Source organism: Anabrus simplex, chromosome 8 (genome assembly GCF_040414725.1).
Source record: "Anabrus simplex isolate iqAnaSimp1 chromosome 8, ASM4041472v1, whole genome shotgun sequence".
NCBI lineage: Eukaryota > Metazoa > Arthropoda > Insecta > Orthoptera > Tettigoniidae > Anabrus > Anabrus simplex.
In genome coordinates, this window is record NC_090272.1 from 88,607,334 (window position 1) to 88,630,674 (window position 23,341).

At 41.8% G+C, this 23,341-nt stretch overlaps 1 protein-coding gene across 3 annotated transcripts in view; it reads left to right on the plus strand.

Annotated features, from left to right (window-relative positions):
• The window catches only part of LOC136879152 (ATP-binding cassette subfamily G member 4), a 394,853-nt gene that overhangs the window by 248,193 nt on the left and 123,319 nt on the right, over positions 1-23,341 (plus strand). The window lies entirely within an intron of this gene.

Genomic DNA, 23,341 nt, shown 5'->3' on the forward strand with positions numbered 1-23,341 from the left:
TATTTAAGTGTTGCCTTCAAGTTGAATATTTGTTCTGCACACGAGCGACCAGGGCGGAAGCCTGCTTGATATTCGCCTATATTTTGTTCAAGTTGTTCTTGCGTTCTCTTCAAAAGGCAAGCTGAAAGAATTTTGTAAGTCACTTGGAGAAGAGAAATGCCCCTGTAATTGTTTACGTCGGTCTTATCTCCCTTTTTATGTAATGGGTGGATGAGGGCGCACTTCCAGTCCTGAGGTAATTCTTCTGATTGCCAGATATCTGTGATGATTTGAGTGAGCTCCTTGAGGGAGTTAGGTCCAAGATTTTTCAGAAGTTCCGCAATGATGCCGTCTTCTCCGGAGGTCCTATTGTTTTTAAGTTTGAGGATGTGGCCGCGGATTTCTTCCTCTGTCGGTGGTGGAGATTCTGGGAAAGTGTGACTTGGGGGTTCTTGAGGGAATCTTGTGAGGGGCTCTGGACAGTTGAGGAGATCAGCGAAGTAAAGTGCTAATTCCTGACAATTATCCTGATTACTGAATGCAAGTTTTCCATCTGATCTTTTGAAAGCCAGGTTTTGAGGAGCATACCCACGGACTTGTCCTCCGAATTCCCTGTAGAAATCTCGTACATTGTAGTTACGAAAGTTGTCTTCAATCGAGTCCAGTTGTTGCTTCAAGTGTTTTCTCTTGACCTGCCTGATGATTTTGGCTACTCGTTTTCTAGTTTCATTGAAATATGTTTGGTTTTCTGGTGATTTCTTGCTGTTGTATTTCTGGAATGCTTCTTTTCGTTCCTGCAAGGCACGTTCACATTCAGAATTCCACCAAGGGTGTTTAGTATTCTTTTTCAGGGGAATATGCTCTCGAGCTTTCTGGATGATTTTGTTGCGGAATTTCTCCCAGGTGCCTGCATGTTCCCTTTCCCACACTTCTTGCAGATTAGTATTTCCAATCTGTGTCGTATCAAACTTCGGTATTTGTGACCTCTATTATTATTATTATTATTATTATTATTATTATTATTATTATGATTATTATTATTATTATTATTATTCCTTCTCTGGACTTTGATCTTTATCCAGTGCTCCTTCATTCTTTGCCGGTGTTGCTCTTTTCTTTCTTCCGTCCACGTCTTTCCCGTCTTCAACTTTGGCCTTTCTTGAAGACTCTGAGTGGGTTGCGTTCTCGTATATCTTCATAAATGATCCCCATCTCCCATAGGTCCCTTTTCACCTCCTTGAACGAACTTGGCTGGGTCTTCTCATCTTTAAAATGTATAAAGATCTGGTTCGATAATCGTGTTGGTTTTCATTCTTAGCAAGTGGCCATAAAACTCAATTCTCCTTCTCCGCATGACATCAGAGATCTTCTGGACATGAATATACAGCTCGTGGTTAAGCCGACGTCTGTATTCATCTTTGTCTTTTACTGGGCCAACCATTTTCCTTAAGATCTTTCTTTAATTTCCATTTTTTTCTATCAGGTCTTTTTTGTTTATTATTATTATTATTATTATTATTATTATTATTATTAAGGGCGTGATTAGCGAAGTGGCTCAGTGTTGGCTTTTCACTCAGATGATCTTGGTTCGAATCCCGCTGGTTTCAAGAGTGAAATGTTCATCTGAAAAATAACGTGACGTCACGAAGGGCTCTGGTCTTAAACTCCGGGTTCAAACCTAAAATTAGCTAGGATGTCTCCAATGACCTTCGAAATATATCAGGTAAGCTTATGTATTTATTCAGAATCAGAAACAGTATAGCGCCGAATTACAAGGATCTGTAATAAATCGCTATTGCACATTAGTTATAACAAAATGGGATATATTCAAACATTTACAAAAGTATAATAATTATAATTTCGTGTGGCTGTTTCCAGCCGAGTGCAGCCCTTGTACGGCAGACCCTCCGATGAGGGTGGGCGGCATCTGCCATATGTGGTAACTGCGTGTTATTGTGGTGGAGGATAGTGTTATGTGTGGTGTGTGAGTTGCAGGGATGTTGGGGGCAGCACAAACACCCAGCCCCCGGGCCATTGGAATTAACCAATGAAGGTTAAAATCCCCGACCCGGCCGGGAATCGAACGCGGGACCCTCTGAACCGAAGGCCAGTACGCTGACCAGTTAGCCAATTAGTCGGACATTTACAAAAGTAACAAATATAAACAAAGCAACTAAAAATGCCCTGTATATAAAATATTTATATACACAATGATATAAATAAAAAGGAAAATCCACATAAATACAACAGAGGAGACAGAGAATGGTAGATCAGGGAAGAACCGAAAGGATGAGAAATGGAGTTATATAAGAAATATCACATAAAGGAGGTTATGATAAGACGACATGTACGCTCCAGTAGAGAGGTGAGGTATTGTACAGTACATTGCAGGAATACGTATACCTCTGGGTAAAGAGAAAGGCGGGAGTAGGGAATACGGAAGAGGGTCTTCATTCGAGAACTACGAGAAGGGACGTGGAGGCGGAAGAAGGAAACTAATTCTGGCAACCTAATTAAACCATTAACTGCTTTGTATAGTAGCTTTATGTCGGCAATTTTTCCCCCGAGCAGAAAGAGTTCTGAGGTTCAATTTCCCACGCACTTGGTCAGTGCTTAAGTTGCGACAGCCAGGCAGTTACCACCACTTACGGAGCTGATTTCTGAAGACATTTTGAGCAAAAAGTGTCATATGAATCTGTGTGCTAGTCTTAATACTTAGAGAATAATAATAATAATAATAATAATAATAATAATAATAATAATAATAATAATAATAAATAAAAAGTGGTTTGTAAAACCCACTCTTCTTGACTGGCAAGTGGCTGGCTGTATGGTTTGGGTCACGTAACTGTCAGCTTGCATTTGGGAGACAGAGCGTTCGACTGCCACTGCAAATGCTGGGGCTGTACTTTAATTGGTTGCCGGACAATTGCGGTCACTTGTGCCCACTCACAGAAATTCCCCAGTTGTCACAGGACATTTGCGGTCACTGCAAAGGAGCCGGTTAGCTCCTTAGCTTAATCTCGGGGTATCCCCGCTAACCTGACTGAGTTCCTGCTCGCTCCTTGCAGATCAACACTTTTTTTTTTTTTTCGCGAGCATTATTTAGAGATTGAAGCCTTCAGCCACAAACACCATTCTATACCGAAACTTCCTGGTGTGAGTACTGTATATATTATTGTGTGCTGTAGCTCAATCTTGAAGGTAAGAGGAGGAAGACGAAATATGTGAGGAAAGATGACAGAATTGAAAGAACCCCCAATGACATCAGGTCCTGTTTAAAGGCGATTTCTTACATAGAAAAACTACCGTAATCTTCTTGCTGCTTCAAGTAATCCTAATGTAAAAGAACAACATTATAACGGCGCTTACCATACCATTTTCTCCGAAAAATATGTTAGCGTGACGTTCGACTACCAGAAATAAATAAATAAATTAATTAAATTAATTAACAATGGATTAACTTTTGTTTTTCTAAACATGAAGGACTGGTGCGGAATAAAAGAGTATCTTTTATCTTGACCTACCTTTAATTATTCCACGATAAATAAATAGGAAACTTATTTTTTTGAATTAGTCTTTGATGTTTGTATATAAAAAATTCACTTTGCGGTGTATTAGAGTTTAAATATCAAATATACGAGCTTGTGATTCTGCGGCACTGTTTATATCGTGCTAGCCACGGGACCTTTCCGTGATGGTGATGGTTACTGTTTTTGTGAGAAAGTAGAACGGTGCCACCATCCTCCCTTAACACTAACCAGAAAACAATTCGAATAGGTCGGACTCTCTTTTAGGGAAAATGAAGGGAAAGGCCACGAAGGACGTGAAAATGTAAGACTGCCTGGGGGTCGGAAGAGCACAAGAGTTGACCAAGAGAGGCCGGATAGGAAATAGAATGGAATAAATATATTTATCATCTACAGAATTGTATGTTACCAACAACATGACATGACTTGTTCTTCTCCTTCCGACACACCCAGGTGACGATTTCATGTTGACTCAGCCTATACTTTCTGGGCATATAACCATTTGCCTTATCAGTAACTGTCAAATCCATTACAGCACACAACAGTAAATACTTACACCGGGAAGTTTCGATATAGAATTGTGTGTGTCTGAAGGTATCGGTCTCTAAATAATGCATGTGAGAGAAAAATGTTGATCTGCAAGGAGCGAGCAGGAGATCAGGCAGGTTAGCGGGGATACCCGAGATTAAGCTAATGAGTCCCACCCCCTGCTGCAGTGACCGCAAATGTCCTCTGACAACTGGAGAATTTCTGTGAGTGAGCACAAGTGTGTCTCAGTGACCGCAAATGTCCGTACACCCTTTAATTAAAGTTACGGTCGCTTCCATCTTACTCCTAGCCCTTTCCTAACCCATCGTCGCCATAAGACCTATCTGTGTCGGTGCAACGAAAAACAAATTGTAAAAAGAAAAGAGAGTTCATTTCGTTGGAAGGGTAAAATAAAACAAAAATAATAACTTTTCACAAATAATTGTATTTAATGTTTGCGTGTTCAGAATCTCAGCACGTGTTTTGAATTCCTAACTGCGTACTATTGTAGTTAAAAATGCCTGTACGAAACCACTTAGCTGGACTTAGTATCTTGTTTGAACCTTACTGTACACGAGTAGGCCTATATTAGGGTTACAGTTTTGATCAGTTTTAAATTATTGATCCTTGACACATAATTAGGAAACTAAATTATTGAAGTTGTGGTGAATGAACTTATGGAACTGTTTATAGCAGCAGGATTTCGTAAACAGATGGTATTATGGCTTTGAAAGTTCCACATTATAATTGTTTAAGTAACACTGAAGTTCGAATCTTGTCCTTCCAAACATGGCACAGTAGATGATCCGCCGTTTGTGAAGATCCACGTAATTATTATTATTACATTAGTGGGATATCAGTATCTTAATACGAAAAAGTCAACGTTGGCAAGAAATTATTTACTCCCGCCCCTGGGCCCACAAATCGACAGGACAGCCCTGCAGGAGAGCTGCCTATGAAACCAGCTACGGTAGAACAGTCTGGCCACGGCTGTGGTCAATGCTACCAACAGCTCAGTTCGCCATTCCTAAATGCCAGTCGGTGATATGTGGGTAACTGTGTGCTGTATCATAATCAAATTAACGCTAGTGGCCTGAGACGGTACCCTCTCACTCTGAAGTCGTTCCCGTTACATGAACTCGCCTCTCGTTTGTTCCGCTTGCTTGCAGCTCTGTTCCGGCCGACTATGTTTTTCTAGGACACGACCGCTCGCAACAACCATTGTTCCTGCTGCAGGTGGATTTCTTCTAGACTTAGTTCAGGACGCAGCAAAGATCACAAAATATCCGACATAAACAAACGTGTTCATAGATTTATCACAGATGGCACAGTGTATTTGTGGCTTTTAGTGCCGGGAGTGTCCGAGGACATGTTCGGCTCGCAAGATGCAAGTCTTTTGATTTGACGCTCGTAGGCGACCTGCGCGTCGTGATGAAGATGAAGTGATGATGGATACGACACATACACCCAGCCCCCATGCCAGAGAAATTAACCAATGATGGTTAAAATTCCTGACCCTGCCGGGAATCGAACCCGGGACCCCCGTGACCAAAGGCCAGCACGTTAACCATTTAGCCATGGAGCCGGACTTTATTTAATTTATTTAAACACGTTGCTCATACAGCCTAATAAGGACCCTTGCTTACCAAGATGACTGTTGGCCCATCAGGTGGCCAGTAAATATTGGACACCGGGCGAGTTGGTCGTGCGGTCAAGGGCACGCGGCTGTGAGCTTGCATCCGGGAGATAGTGGGTTCGAATCCCACTATCGGCAAATTGAATCACGGTTACCTTGCTGAAACTAGCGATTAAAGATGCTTAATCGGACGGTAATCGGATTCTCCAAACAAAAGACAGAGTTTTCATTAACTCGCTCCAGTGGCGACCTTCCTGGAGGAAATCTTTAATTGGAATGAGTTTCAGTAGATAAGAACTTTCCTTCCTTCTTTCTTAATCCCTTTACCCTTCTGGGTTTGTTTTTCTCTCGGACTCAGCGAGGGATACCACCTCTAGCGCCTCAAGGGCTGTGTCATGGAACGTGAAACTTTGTGTAGGGAGATAGAACTGGAAAGGAGGACCAGTACCTCGCCCAGACGGCCTCACCTGCTGTGCTGAACATGGGCCTTGAGGGGGGATGGGGAGATCGGAAGTTATAGATAAGGAAGAGGGAAGAAATTGTCCGCGGCCTTAAGATAGGTATCATCCCGGCATTTGCCTGGAGGAGAAGTGAGAAACCACGGAAAACCATTTCGAGGATGGCTCTCTACTCAGCTGACCTCCCGACGCTGAATGGACCCCGTTCCAGCCCTCGTACCACGTTTCAAATTTCGTGGCAGAATCGGGAATCGAACCTGGGCCTCCGGGGGTAGCAGCTAATCAGACTAACCACTACACCACAGAGGCGGGCAAAGTTAAGAACACTAGGCAAAATACAGACAAACTCTTCTTATATTCTGCACATTGAAGAAATTCTTGATCTAACATGACCTCTACATCTTAATGAGAATTATGAGTGTTGACCTTGAAGTCACGTACGAAAGTGCAAAATTTATTTCCTTTCACCTTGAACGGAACCAATTTTAATTTACCATTCTCATTGTCCATTACTCATTGTTATGTTAATTGTAATTCTTATAATTCCTGAGACTCATTCATTACCATCGCTCAAACTCTTTTGAAAAAAAAAAAAGAGAAATCAGCGTTCAACAAAGCGAAATCCCTTTCGGGAATTGTATAAGACTAAAGCGTAATTGCGATCATAACGAGGATTTTTTTTTTTTTTCTGTACAGTCATTAGAGCTCTTCTGTAGCATTGCGGTCAAGGATGTGTTGCAAAAAGAAATATGAATCTTGAACGGACTAAAAGTGCGTGTGGTGGGCTTTTTTCCCTCTTATGTCCCGGCACAGAGTCCATTGGCCGTGATGATTGACGGTTTGTGACCTCCTCTTATTTGTGCGTATCATCTTTAGTCAAGGACTCTGCTCCGGAGAAGAAGATCGTCACGTCAGTATAATATGTTTCTGTGTCCAGTGTGATAACTGCATGTTGTGGGTCGGGTAATGTGATTAGTATTATTTATTTCTCTGTTAGGAGCTTCTATTTTTTTTCAATCCTTCATTCTTTGTTGTTCCTTCCTCTTCCGACAATACTCCATCTTCTCACTATGTCTCCTTTTCCTCGCCTAGAACAATTTTGAGCCTGTTTTCTTTCCCTTCGAGCTTGGAGTCCTTCCATTTTTAACACTTTATGTCTAAAAAATCTCTCTCACTCTCTCTGTCGCTTCTTCTTCTTCTTCATCATCATCATCATCATCATCTTCTTCTTCTTCTTCTTCTTCTTCTTCTTCTTCTTCTTCTTCTTCTTCTTCTTCTTCTTCTTCTTCTTCTCCTATAGTAGTATTATTAGTATTGTCACACTATTCGCTGTACTGATATGTAGGCCTAACTTAGTCTTAGAATTATCTGTCCGTAGTATTATTTCTTTTTAGAATTTCTATGTCTTACTTTTATGTTTACATTTTTAAATTTTACTGTTTATAGTGGCTAATTGTAAGAGAGGGCTGTGAGCCCTAACTTCGCCACGAATGTAAGTCAGGAATAAATAAATAAATAAATAAATAAATAAATAAATAAATAAATAAATAAATAAATAAATAAATAAATAAATAAATAAATAAATAAATAATATTGTTTCTTTCAAAATCTTTCTTGACTTCACGAATCCAGGTTGTTGTTGACTTCTTGTTCCAAAGATATTTGAAGATCTTGTTTGGTCAACCTGTTGTCATCCACTCCGTATAAATGTCCAAAAAATATCAATCGCCTCTTCCGTATTGAATCTGTTACGTTTTCTATGTTGCGATGTTTTTCATCATTACTTCAGACTTCCGTAGTTCTTAGCGGACTGAGTATTTTCCGTATAATTCTTGCTTCTAGTACTTTTATTTTATCTTTCTTTCTTAATCTGTTTTCCCTCGGACTCAGCGAGGGATTCCACCTCTACCGCCTCAAGGGCAGTGTCCTGGAGAGTGAGACTTTGGGTCGAGGGATATAACTGGGGAGGATGACCAGTACCTCGCCCAGGCGGCCTCACCTGCTAAGCTGAACAGGGTCCTTGTGGAGGGATGGAAGATTGGAAGTGATAGACAAGGAAGAGGGAAGGAAGCGGCCGTGGCCTTACGTTAGGTACCATCCCGGCATTTGCCTGGAGGAGAAGTGGGAAACCACGGAAAACCTCTTCCAGGATGGCTGAGGTGGGAATCGAACCCACCTCTACTCAGTTGACCTCCCGAGGTTGAGTGGACCCCGTTCTAGCCCTCGTACCACTTTTCAAATTTCGTGGCAGAGCCGGGAATCGAACCCAGTCCTGCGGGTGTGGCAGTTAATCACACTAACCACTACACCACAGAGGCGCACACTTTTATTTTATTCAGCTTGTAATTCAGTACTAGACATTCACTCGGATATAGGGATTCCGGTTTGACTACTGTGTTGTATTTTGAGGTTTTTAGATAAACACTTTTTGTTGTAGATATTCCTAGTTATATCGTATGCTCTTTCCACCGTGTATATCCTTTCTTCTACAGTGAATTATTATTATTATTATTATTATTATTATTATTATTATTATTATTATTATTATTATTATTATTATTATTATTATTATTATTATGCCGTACAGAGGGCAAAAACCCGGTGTCGGCTCATAGCCTTCTCCTATTGAAAGAAACCAACGAGTCTGCTCTAGGCTTAACATTCTCCATTCGACGGGCGAGTTACCATCAAAAACTTCACATGCCCTTACTTCACATGAGCAGCGCGAAGAGGTTTGTAATTAAACTCAGACCGCGCGAGTTGGCCATGCGGTCAGGGGCGCGCAGCTATGAGCTTGCTTCCGGGAGATAGTGGGTTCGAATCCCACTGTCGGCAGCCCTGAAGATGGTTTTCCGTGGTTTCCTATTTCCACATCAGGCGAATGCTGGGGCTTTACCTTAGTTAAGGCCACGGCCGCTTCCTTCCCACTTCTGGGGCTTTCCTATCGCATCGTCGCCATAAGACCTATCTGTGTCGGTGTGACGTAAAACAAATTGTAATTAAACCAGGCTTAATTAGGATTAGGGGATTAGGAATTGTATACCACCACCTCTCCTACGCTGCCTGCCAACTTTCTGATGGTGATTTTTTGTTTTTTCATCAACGGGACTCGAACCGCCTAACCACGGTGTCAGACCACATGACGCAATAACGGCCACGGCCCCAGCAGGGCTACAGACAATCGTCATGGTACGGTTATAGCACGGCCTTCACACCTTCGCTTCATGGAAGAAAAGGACACACGTCAAAATTTATAGGAGGCCACGCCAACAGTTACGCATTTTATATAATGAATATCTTAGAAGTGAAGCTTCTGCGGTGTGTAGAATTATTTACTTATTTTTCCAGGTTGAACCGTGTCGTTGTGTTCTGTACATTTCGCACAGTTTGCCGACGTTTCGAATACAACCGGAAAGAATGCTTTCCCAGAATTTACAAACAACACATGTCAAGCTGATTGGCATTTAACTATCCGCTTTATGTTTGTCACCCTTTCCCCTTGTACACTGGGGCTACTATTGCAACTCTCCATCCATTCGGTATCGCTCCTTCATGCAAACAGTAAGCAAATACGTAATTCTTTATTTATTTATTTATTTATTTATTTATTTATTTATTTATTTATTTATTGTACTAGTTGCTTTACGTCGCACCGACACAGGTAGGTCTTATGGCGACGATGGGAGATGAAAGACCTAGGAGTTGGAAGGAAGCGGCCGTGGCCTTAATTAAGGTACAGCCCCAGCATTTGCCTGGTATGAAAATGGGAAACCACGGAAAACCATCTTCGGGGCTGCCGACAGTGGGATTCGAACCCACTATCTCCCGGATGCAAGCTCACAGCCGCGCGCCTCTAACCGCACGGCCAACTCGCCCGGTAATACGTATTTCAGATATGGCACTGTATCCCAACACATAGCCTTTAATATACGCCCAGAAATCTTATCAATACTAGGTGTCTTTCTAGCTTTGAACTTCTATATTTTTTTAATAATTGTCTTTATTATCACAGGTAAATTTTAGTATTTCGCCAGTATGAATAGCCTCCTCTATCAGGGCATTGTCTTTATATCCAATTACCTTTACATATTGCTGACTGAATACTTCTGCCTTCCGCAAGTCCTCGCATCCGAAAATGATTCGTTATATGCAAAGAAATTAATCGTGGTGAATTTGAGTTTCATTTATTAAAATACATATGTATTATCATTTGATTTTTCCCAAACAGGAATTTGATACTTTTTCTTTTTGGTAGGTGGGGGGGGGGTATCTTCTTGCGAATCTCATGAAATCATTCTATGCATTTCATATGTGCATCGATTCGATTAGGCCTACATCTTGTTGAGTGTCTTCAGGCATAAGCTATCTACCTCCTTAGGTTCGACGGGAGCAGTAGACGTACTCGATGGCTTGCGGCGATCGGCCGCCTCGAATTTCTTTTTTTTCTACTTGTTTTACGTCGCACCGACACAGATAGGTCTTATGGCGACGATGGGACGGTAGAGTGCTGGAAGTGGGAAGGAAGCGGCCGTGGCCTTAATTAAGGTACAGTCCCAGCATTTACCTAGTGTGAAAATGGGAAACCACGGAAAACCATCTTCAGGGCTGCCGACAGTGGGGTTCGAACCCACTATCTCCCGAATACTGGATACTGGCCGCACTTAAGCGACTGCAGCTATCGAGCTCGGTCCTCGAATTTCTTACCTTGTCTGTAGGCTCTCCAACGCTGAGTTTCGAGATATGTTGGGCTTATTCGATTTTTTCGACTCGTTCTTTCTTTTTGTTTCCATTTCCCATAGTCTTGAAATCTCCTCTAAATTAAAAGTCCGGCCCCGCGGTGTAGGGGCAACGCGTCCGCCTGTCACCCGGCGGCCACGGGTTCGATTCCCCGCCGGGTCAGGGGGTTTTTAATTGTAAATGATTAATATCCCTGGCCTGGGGACTGGATGTCTGTGTCGTCCTTAGTTTTTCCTTTCCTCACGTTCACTTTGCACTATCGCAATTTCCATATACACGCGGGTTCATAACATATGGTGCAAAGTAGGGCAAAAGATCTTTCTAGGTCGACAATCCGAATAAATAGCAAAAAAAGATATTGAGACAGTCTGATCAACAGATAGGAAATCTGCCACCTGGGCGACTGCCCTAAGTGCAGATCAGTCGTGACTGATTGACTGGATTCAGGAAATGTTTACAAAGTTCATGACTATTCCACACTTCTTCACGTACCTAAACAAGTTTTCTCATAAATGTTATTACAGATATCGATATACGAAACGAACAACACCTTGCGGTCCCAAGTTGTACTTATTTTATAGCCTGCTCCGAAATCCAAAAGACGCACACGCTGCTTCTTATTGTTTCATCTGATTTTGAAATCTATTCAGATGGAATCTTTGGACCTTCGTCTTTTCAAAACAGCTTTTATATTCTTGCTAGATTTTTTAGTTTTGAAATGAATGAAGGAAGTTTGGTGTACCAATTTTCATGGAACACATGGATTACCGAGGACGCAGTACTGAACCAAATCTATAGGCATATCCTACATAAACAAAGAAGCAACCAAACGAACGCTGCTCAGCCGGAAGGCCCGAAGCGCGACAAATCGATCGTTATTCTTCGCTTTCTTGACAAAGGCCATTCTTTAACAGTTAGATAGTTTCTCAGTTAATAACAATACTAATAATAATAATAATAATAATAATAATAATAATAATAATAAAAAGTAATAATAGTTTTACGTGCCAATAACTACTTTTACGGTCTTCGGAGACGCCGAAATGCCAGTATTTTGTCCCGCAGGAGAGCCAGTAAATCTGTTGACGCGGCTGACGTATTTGAGCCAGGATCGAACGTGACAACTTGCCCGGCACTTCTCAATTATTCTCGCACAGACTGAGTGATCACAAACAAGCCCTCACATCGAGATAAAAACCGACCTAGGCGGGAACCCAACCGAAGTCTCCAAGTAAGAGGCACATTTGTTACCGGCGCAAAATGGTATAGAAACAGGAAAGATTTTTGGGCAGCCCCTTAGCCCCGTTTCCTGATTAGAGGCCGAAGATGAGGCGAGATGAAATTATATGCCGTGTTTTTACGGTCGGAAGCCCTTCCTGACGCCAACCTCAGTTGTTAATAATAATTTTATTGGCTTTACGACCCACTAAATTCTTTTACGGTTTTCGGAGACGCCGAGGCGCCGGAATTTAGTCCCGCAGGTGTTCTTTAACGTGCCACGAGACTGACGTATTTGAGCACCTTCAAATACCACCGGACTGAGCCAGGATCGAACCTGGCAAGTTGGGGTCAAAAGGCCAGCGCCTCAATCGTCTGAGCCACTCATCCCAGCGAAACCTCAGTTTAGGAGCTAATGAAGATGAAATGAATGATGGTGAATAAAAATTGGCTAAGGAACTGGAAGGAATCGGATGTGGCCTGTGAATAGGAACTGTCCCGGCATTTGCCTGGGACTGAAAATGGGAAACCATGAAAAACATTCTCAGGTCAGCCGACAATGGGATTCGAACCCGCTCGTCTCGCTATTGTGTCCAGTGAAACACCGACGGTCTCGCCAGAATGATCTTTACAAGCTGACATCGTACGGTATGGATTTCTTCCGCCCTTAATATATCCGACAACCTCTGTTGGATGTAGAACCGTGATTTTGGATTCCGGAGGCCACCAATGTACCACTAATCTCCTACCTTCATGCATGCTAATGCATTTGGTGAACAAAAAAAAGAGCGAAATGATTGGCCAACCTTACACAGAGTATGGCAATGACTTGTATAGTGGAGGAAGGACTAACAAAGGTTGTAAAGATATCAAGGAGAAGGAAAAAAAAAAAAAAAAATCTGCTCACTCATTCGCGGCACAATGAAAACGACCTGTCAAGCAACCATGAAGGTAAGGCGCATTCCATTTGGTGCCATGTAACAATATCTTCTTCTTCTTCTTTATCTGTTTACCCTCTATGGTCGGTTTTTCCCTGGGACTCAGCGAGGGATCCCACTTCTACCGTCTCAAGGGCAGTGTCCTGGAGCTTCAGACTCTGGGTCGGTGTATACAACTGGGGAGGATGACCAGTACCTCGCCCAGGCGACCTCACCTGCTATGCTGAACAGGGGCCTTGCGGGGTTGATGGGAAAATTGGAAGGGGTAGACAAGGAAGAGGGAAGGAAGTGGCCGTGGCCTTAAGTTAGATATCATCCCGGAATTTGCCTGGAGGAGAAGTGGGAAATCACGGGAAACCACTTCCAGATAAAAACCGCACATTTGTTACCGGCGCAAAATGGTATAGAAACAGGAAAGATTTTTGGGCAGCCCCTTAGCCCCGTTTCCTGATTAGAGGCCGAAGATGAGGTGAGATGAAATTATATGCCGTGTTTTTACGGCCGGAAGCCCTTCCTGACGGAATCGAATCCACCTCTACTCAGTTGATCTCCCGAGGCTGAGTGGACCCCATTCCAGCCCTCGTACCACTTTTCAAATTTCGTGGCAGAGCCGGGAATCGAACCCGGGCCTCCAGGGTGGCAGCTAATCACACTAACGACTACACCACAGAGGCGGCTTCCGTAACAATATCTAATTTATTATTATTATTATTATTATTATTATTATTATTATTATTATTATTATTATTATTATTATTATTATTATTTTGCACTCATTTGACAATATAAATACGAAAGAAAAAATAGTGATATTAGGGACAGTCAATTTGCGTAGATATACAGCAAAAGCATATGCTCTATAAATGAGTACGGTGTAGGGAGAGTAATGACTGAAAATATTCCGCTGTAATAAGCAAATACAATTTAATATTTTAAAAATAACGAGCGATTTGGTTATATGGTACGTAAAATGTAACTGTGAGCTTGCATTCGAGAAATGGTGGGTTCGATTCGCACCACTGTTGATAGCCCTGAAGATGATTTTCCGTGGTTTCTGATTTTCACACCAGGAGAATACCGGAATTGTATTAAAAGTGGGGACGACGAGCGCTACCTGCCCAATCTTAGTCCTTTCCTATATCATCGTCTTCGAAGATCTATCTCTGTTAGGAAACGATAAACACAGAACAGAGAATTTTATTATTGCAAAATCAACCTAATGATTGTCGGGGTCGGGTATGAGGTGAGAAGTATCTGTCGTGGCGGGGTTTTTTATGACCGGATGCCCTTCCTGGCGTCAACCTCATGAGAGGAGATAATGAGATGAAGTGAATGACGTGATATACGGCACTAGGAAGGGAGAGGGTGAAACCCGGTGCCGGCACGTAGCTTACTTCTGTTGAATAGCACCAAAGGGTCTGCTCAGGGCTTAACGTCCCCATCCGACGGACGAATCACGATCAACAACTCCATATGAGCGTAGCGGAGAGGTTTGGAATTTAATCCAGGCTTTTGGCACACAATCTAGTGATTAGAAATTGTATACCACCACCTCCCCTATCCTGCCGGCCAACATTCTGATGGCTAACCTCGGTGTCAAACCGTTTACACTTCGACGTCTTAACGATCATGGCCACCAGGCGGCCTCTGCAAAATCAATCTAATATTGAATATAATATGCTTTTAATTGCGTGTGGCTTTCGGAGAGAGACCTGGTACATGTCTTTCGAGTCGATGTCCTATAGGCGACATGCGCACCTGTAAGGATGCGGCCTCTATTTAAGACGGCACAAATACCAAGTCCCCGAGCCAAACGAATTAACCAATGAAAATTAAAATCCCCGATCCAACCGGGAATCGAACCCCAATCCCTTGGACCAAATGCCACCATGCTGACTACTTATCGATAGATCCGAACAATAGGGTAAATATATTCAACTATTTGTAAAAATTTGGGATATACCGGGTGTATATAAATTCCTGTTTCACACTTCGAGGGCTTGTTGCGGGACAGAGTAGATAATATTCTGAATAGGAGCCAGTGTCCGGAAAGGTACCATTTCCCCGCTACTAGCAAAACACTACTACTGCCTACGTGTGAACCTTACGAGGAAGTTGTCGTGAGGTTAGGATCACGCAGGTGTGAGCTTACATTCGGGAGATAGTGGGTTCGAACCCCACTAACAACAGTCCTGAATATGGTTTTCCATTTTCACAACAGACGCATCCTTCCCACTCTTAGCCCTTTTCTATCCCATCGTCGCCATAAGACCTATATGTGTCGGAGCGACGTAAAGCCAACTGTAAAAAATAAAAATAAACAAAAAATCCCTGTGAACTTTTTTTTGGAAGATATAGTGGCAAGCAAGGAGTTTACTCTCGGTGGGTAGCAACACAGAACGCAAAGTCGGACACTCGACTCGAGTATCTGTATCGTGATTATTTTGCAATGTCACCTGTTATTTATGGCCATAAATTCATGTTTTCTCTCATACTGTCATGCATCGCTGAAGTGGAGAAATTATAACGTGTTCAGTCTGACTCATTAGAGCTCTATCCCAGTTTATTTGTTCAACTCTCCCTTGAATTATGCTATTTTTTCTAGGTCACCTTGCCTTAAAATATGTCCGAAGTACTTGGCAATGCGCTACTTCTGTACTATAACACTTAAGCGAACTCTTAGTTTAAGCTCGTTTATTATTGATTGATTTGTTAGCTTCCAAGTGTACATTTCCAAGGCATCAGTGTGCTTCAGGTCTTTATTTTTGAGGGCCCACAATTCTGACGCATCCAGGAATACGGAGAATACTAGGGTCTTTACGAAACGCACTTTTGTGCAGCCCTATGTGAAGGTAGCACAATAGGGCTCAATATACTCACCAACATAAATTTAATATAATAATAATAATAATAATAATAATAATAATAATAATAATAATAACAATAATAATAATAATATTTTACTTGCATTACGTCCCACTAGCTACTTTTTTACGGTTTTCGGAGACGTCGAGGTCCAGGAATTTAGTCCCGCAGGAGTTTTTTTACGTGCCAGTAAATTTACCGACATGAGGCTGACGTATTTGAGCACCTTAAATACCACCGAACTGATACTGGATCGAATTTGCCAAGCTGGAAGCAGAAGGCCAGCACCTCAACCGTTTGAGCCACTCAGCCAGGATAATTTGATATAACAGTTATAGCAAATCATATTCAAATATTCGGAATGATGTGGTGATTCCGGACTTGGCAGGTTTTCTTCAGCAATATCAGTACGATCTCACCTCTAAGAGAAGACGGTAAGAAATAGTAAGTCTTCCTAAAATCTTCCAAAAAATAAATCCTTGGTATGTACCTCGAGCTTCCAGTAAAAGACCCTAAACCTTGAATGACACTACCATCATGGGAGAATTCACATCCTAAATACTTAAAATGATCCATCCGTTCCAGTTTTGTATTCCCTACCTGGCATTCAGTCCTCTTAGGTTTCTTACCTACTGATATCACTTTGGTCTAGGAAATGCTAATTTTCATATCGTTCTCACTGTACCTCTTTTCAGGCTCCAAGATACGAGTTGCAGGCTTTCTGCACAGTCTGACTTTACGACAAAGTCATCGACATAGGCCAAACAGTTTCCTGTATTTCCACCCAACTGAATCCCTCCCTGGCACTTTATACCTTTCAGCAAATAAAACTATAAACGACAAAGATTAAATATTACAGCCTTGTGTAGCTCCTGTAACTACTTTGAATCAAGAACTCATTCTACCATCAGTTATCATTGTGACCAGATTGTCAGTCTCGGTCAGTTAAATAATAACTTTTAAAAATTACCGTGAGCAGCATGACGAAGAAATGGTAGGATTTCTTACTTAAGGGCTAAATGTGGAAGTCTTCTCTCTCAGCTCACAATAAACATCTTTAAACCGCTATCAGAGGAATGGGCTATTTCCAGTTTTACAGTGCATGAACGTTGACTACAGCATCTGTTCACAAGACACCGAATCAATCCTCAAGCTTAAATCAGGAACAGAGTATATACTGCGTAAGCAGCCACCAGGTGGATCGGAGAAACTGCGTTTTCCTTACTTTCTACTGCTCCAACCTAGAGATTCCACTTTCGCTCGCGAGTTCTGAGTAGAGAGGCAGTCACTCTCATCTCCTTAGTATTGCTCAGTCTTCAGCATTTGCATACACTGGAATCAGTAGACAGGCTTTCTCGATGTTGTAAACACAAGGAAGTAGGGGAATGTCACTATTAATTCTGCGCCTGGTCAGTAGGGTAAGTGGTCAGCGTCTTGGCCTTCGGAATTAAGAGCCCCCGGGTTCTACTCGGGACGGGTCGCGATAATTTTAATCTCGGTGAGCTCTTTGTGCTGTCCCCTACGTCCCTACAACTCGTACATCACACACAATACTACCCTCAACCATAACACACGCAGATTCCCATACATGGCAGATGCCACCCACTCTAATTGGAAGGTTTGCCTTACAAGGAGTAAATCTCCTTTTTATAACTTGAACATAATTATCTCTGCTAAACTACTTTTAATAGGCGTTAGAAATATATCATAAGCTTTGTTGATAGAAATTGATAAACTATACTTCAGGTGGATTTGTTCGTTAAAACTGACGAATTGTCTTCCTAGTAACTTCGTCCGTATTCAATAAATTCTTAGTCCACTTGCTTTGTTAGAAAATCTTGTAATATTTTCCTTCAGTAGTAGCGCTCTTTCAACGATGATCAGAGGAATGCTCCCTTCATTAGCTTTACTAACAAACATTGCATAGTAATATTTTCTCTTTTAAAATAACGTCCTAAATAAATAAATAAATGAAGTATTTTGTATTTGGTAACTGTTCGCTTTCGTAGCATAACGGTTAGTGTTATTAGCTACCGACTTTTAGGCCCCAGGCTCGATTCCCGGGACTGCCAGAAATTTAAGAATGGCAGAAGGGCTCGTATGTTGTTGAAATGGTACATGCAGATCACCTCTGTTGGGGGTGTGCCTGAAAAGAACTACACTACCTCGGTATGAAGGCACGAGTTTACTTTTCTATAACTTTTACTAGCTTTCTTCACAAAAACACGACAATGTTTCCCTTGTGTAACTTGAATAACCTACAAATGACGTACATTATAATCCGTAAACAAATGTTATCTTTAGTAAACTTGTTCAAAATACCCGTGAAAACTTCGTTATCAATACCTTTGCTAATAAATACGAACAACCCTAGCAGAACCGAGCTCGATAGCTGCAGTCGCTTAAGTGCGGCCAGTATCCACTATTCGGGAGATAGTAGGTTCGAACCCCACTGTCGGCAGCCCTGAAAATGGTTTTCCGTGGTTTCCCATTTTCATACCAGGCAAATGCTGGGGCTGTACCTTAATTAAGGCCACGGCCGCTTCCTTCCCACCCCTAGCCCTTCCTTGTCCCATCGTCGCCATAAGACCTATCTGTGTCGGTGCGACGTAAAGCAACTAGAAAAAAAACCCTAGCAGTTATTTTAACAAATATCTTACACCTCCTTCCTATGAACCAAGAGAGGTTGGACGGGTTCGATTTCTGCAGGAATCTGACACTAGTAATACCAGGGTCAACTGCAGCCTCATTACTTCCTCAGACGTCTCAATAGGTATGAGTCTTTATGCTGGGTTCTAGGAATATAATCACGATTAGTTATTAGAGATAGGGATTCATGACTTTTCTGACAATTTAGTGTGATTTATTCCTTATATTTAGAAAAGAAGTGTTAAGAAGAAATCATTAAATTAAGGGGTGATGTTAAGCCATACAAGGCGATTCAGAATAACACCAACAGTAGTTAGTGTATTGTACGTGACAGCAAACAGAGCATCTCTCAAGACCTGACCTATGTTCGGAAATGCACGGTTTGGGTTCTGTAAGCTGTCCTGGTTTGTCTTCATTGTATTTGGCGTCCTACCAGTTATGCAACCCATTAAACATCGCCACAAGTTGGATGGACTATATGATTTTTCACGAGAGTTTAATCCTGATGTAAACAAATAGGCGGAGCACCTTGGCTTTGCACGTGGACACAGACGTAGTTGATTGGAGAAGCAACCGTCGCACTCACTGGACTGTATGCGAGCTCGAAGAAAATTAGTACGTGGCATTAATTTAATTTTATCTTAGTTTATTACATTTATATAGTCTGAAAGAGTACGTAATCAAATTAAAATATGGTTGTCATATATACCGGTGTGTATCTATAATTTTTTTAAATAAAACAGTGATTAAATAACGAGATATGAAGGCAGAAGGCGTGGTGTAATGCAGGAAGTCTTCTCATAGCGAGGGAAAGTCCCAAGCTGTACAGCGTGGAGATAAGGTGTTGCATCTTGCAGCAGCTGTCAGTGTCAGTATTCACAGTGAGAGAAATGGAGCAAGAGGTGCTCTAGCCTACGATAGCTTTCTTTAATATTCAGAAATGAATAAATAAATAACGTAGGCCCTAATCTTCAGCAGTAGATCTCCCTTTAGACCCCTCTGTTTAGTTTCGCACAGCTCAAAAACTGTTCCTCGTCTATTTTAGGTAATATGCGCAGCACTGTATGTCCGAACGCGAGACGTTGACGGGGCGGAGGTCGATACTACACGCTCAGCGAATCACAACTCTTTCTTTGGCTGAGGCGTGGACATGCCTTGTTTACATCAGGATTAAACTCTCGTGAAAAATCATATAAATGTCATACGCTACACACAGATGTGGGGAGATGGCACTCACGTACAGGAAGGCTTTCAGGAGCAGTTATATGATTTTTCACGAGAGTTTAATCCTGATGTAAACAAGGCATGTCCACGCCTCAGCCAAAGAAAGAGTTGTGATTCGCTGAGCGTGTAGTATCGACCTCCGCCCCGTCAACGTCTCGCGTTCGGACATACAGTGCTGCGCATATTACCTAAAATAGACGAGGAACAGTTTTTGAGCTGTGCGAAACTAAACAGAGGGGTCTAAAGGGAGATCTACTGCTGAAGATTAGGGCCTACGTTATTTATTTATTCATTTCTGAATATTAAAGAAAGCTATCGTAGGCTAGAGCACCTCTTGCTCCATTTCTCTCACTGTGAATACTGACACTGACAGCTGCTGCAAGATGCAACACCTTATCTCCACGCTGTACAGCTTGGGACTTTCCCTCGCTATGAGAAGACTTCCTGCATTACACCACGCCTTCTGCCTTCATATCTCGTTATTTAATCACTGTTTTATTTAAAAAAATTATAGATACACACCGGTATATATGACAACCATATTTTAATTTGATTACGTACTCTTTCAGACTATATAAATGTAATAAACTAAGATAAAATTAAATTAATGCCACGTACTAATTTTCTTCGAGCTCGCATACAGTCCAGTGAGTGCGACGGTTGCTTCTCCAATCAACTACGTCTGTGTCCACGTGCAAAGCCAAGGTGCTCCGCCTATTTGTTTACATCAGGATTAAACTCTCGTGAAAAATCATATAGTGCCGGGAGTGTCCGAGGACATGATCATCCCGCCTCGTGCATGATTTGAAGATGGTTTTCCGTGGTTTCCCATTTTCACACCAGGCAAATGCTGCGGCTGTACCTTATTTAAGACCACGGCCGCTTCCCTCCCACTCCTAGCCCTTTCCTGTCCCATCGTCGCCATAAGACTTATCTGTGTCGGTGCGACGTAAAGCAACTAGCAAAACAGCTGACGTCTCCAACCACTTTCGTTCGCAGTGGAAATTAGCTCGTCACATTTCAAAATGCGCATATGGACGATAAATCGAACTATTACGGATTCGTTGTGCGAACAAACTAAATATTGTCGTTTGTGGTTTAGTCCAATACAGTACCGCTGCTGACAGCAATGAGATATGTATCAGCACACAACTACGGAAACGACAGGCATGCGGCTTGTATACGGCAAAACGGATGGCAATGGCAGAGCCGCTGGACGATCGAATGCAAGAAAAAAATTCCAACAAAAATACTCCGCATTATTCTACATCGCGGCCACTGAGAGAAGATAATTAATAAATTTGCTAGTAGATTTCTACAATCGTAGAGAGCTAAGCGCAATACTTTGTACCTGCTCAATTATGTGTACGCACAGCAGTATTTCGTCTACATTTCCGTCCTGTGTTAGGTGTCAATGCATGATGTCAGTCGTCTACGCCCGGCTCGAACACTCGACTGTTAGAAGGACGTGTTGAGGAGGTTCGAAAAGGACGAGCAGTCTTCAAGTGACGCAAGAGTTAAGGCCACCATACACACAGAAAGCTAAACTAAGCTACGCAACCCAACGAAAAAATACCTCCAATGAAGTTACCTGGAATGACACACACAGACCGCTATGCTAAGGTACGCTAACCTACATGGAATGACACACACAGACCGCTACGGTAAGGTACGCTTACCTAAGCAATATCAAACTAAATTTTACAGATCACCAAAGAGGCGATTTTCACAGCTGTAGTTGACTTCGCGCATGTGCACGATCAGTTGTTTCTTTTTTTTTTTTTTGCCCAGCATCTGGCAAACAGTCGTTTCGTGTAGGCCTATGTGCGTTTCATGAATTACTTAAATACAATAATACAATAATATATTTTCTGTGTTTATTATTATTATTATTAATATTATTATTATTATTATTATTATTATTATTATTATTATTATTATTATTATTATTATTTCCGACTCGTTGGCTGAACGGTCAGCGTACTGGCCTTCAGTTCACAGGGTCCCGGGTTCGATTCCCGGTCGGGTCGGAGATTTTAACCTTAATTGGTTAATTGGCTGGGTGTATGTATTGTCTTCAGCATCATTTCATCCTCATCACGACGCGCAGGTCACCTACGGGTGTTAAATAGAAAGGCCTGCACCTGGCGAGTCAAACACGTCCTGGGATATCCCGGCACTAAAAGCCATACGACATTTGATTTCATTATTATTATTATTATTATTATTATTATTATTATTATTATTATTATTATTATTATTATTATTATGGAGATACACAAATATCCTCTTTATGATACAACATCAAATTATTATGGCGGCATAACCATGAAAAACAACTGCTGGCAAGAATTAAGTGAAATTCTAGACATTGATTGTACGTATCACTATTACTTTTACATAAATGCTTACCCTATATTCTATAATATGAACACTTCTTATTCATGTTTTCTTAATATTGTCCCCAAAATACAGATAACATGAAAATGATCCTGATTTAGATGAAAGTAACTTTTAAATTCTTCATCATTTCCATACAACGCTTGAACCAAATGATGGAAATCATCTTCTTCTCCTGCTTCCAAAGTCCTGAATCGTCTTATTGTGCGAGTAATCATTCTTGCTACTTTCATGTCTGTTTCTTCCGAATTATAGCAGATTCAACTCTCGTATAGCGAAGTCGATCTGTGAACAGACTGAAGCTTTTTCTTTCATGTTAAAATGAGCTGCTATTATTTGTTTTCTTCCTCTCAGCTTTATAAATATATCTCCATGTGGGCGAGGGCAGTACAGTAACATCCATGGTATCTCCTGCCTAAAAGGGGCCACAAGGGCTCCTAACTTAGGAGTGTTGCATCCGGGAGATAGTGGGTTCGAATCCCACTGTCGGCAGCCCTAAAGATGGTTTTCCGTGCTTTCCCATTTTCACACCAGGCAAATGCTGGGGCTTCACCTCAATTTAAGGCCACGATTGCTTTCTTCCAACTCCTAGGCCTTTCCTATCCCATCTACGCCATAAGACGTATCTGTGTCGGTGCGACGTAAAACAACTAGCAAAAAACTTAGGAGCGAGGGTTGGCAACCATGGTGCCCTTAGCTTCCACTTACGTGTGCTAGGCTCCTCACTTTCATCTATATTCTATACCGCCTCCCTTGCTCAACTTTTGTTTTTTTTCGACCAGGACGAAATTAAGTTTCTGAGGTCTAGGGAGTCTTTAATTTTCACGCCCTTCCTGTCTCTTGTCTTTCTTTGACCGATAACTTCATTTTTTAAAAGTGTCGGACACCTTCTTTGTTTTCCCCTCTGATTAGAGCAATAGAGGATGATTGCCCAGATGTACAACCAACCAATGTAAAGCAAAGCAAAGCAAAGCAAAGTCACCTCCGTACAAGCCATGAAGGCCTTTGGAGGAGTGGAAGGTAAAGTCTTCCACCATTGTTAACCTTGGCACGTGATGGGGGTAGAGTGGTCAGCTCTACTCCCGGTACCTGGTACTCATTTTTGGTGTAGGCTGAGTGAATCTCGGGGCCATATGCACCTCTGAAAGTGGAAATCTCGTTTCTTAAATTTTACGACTT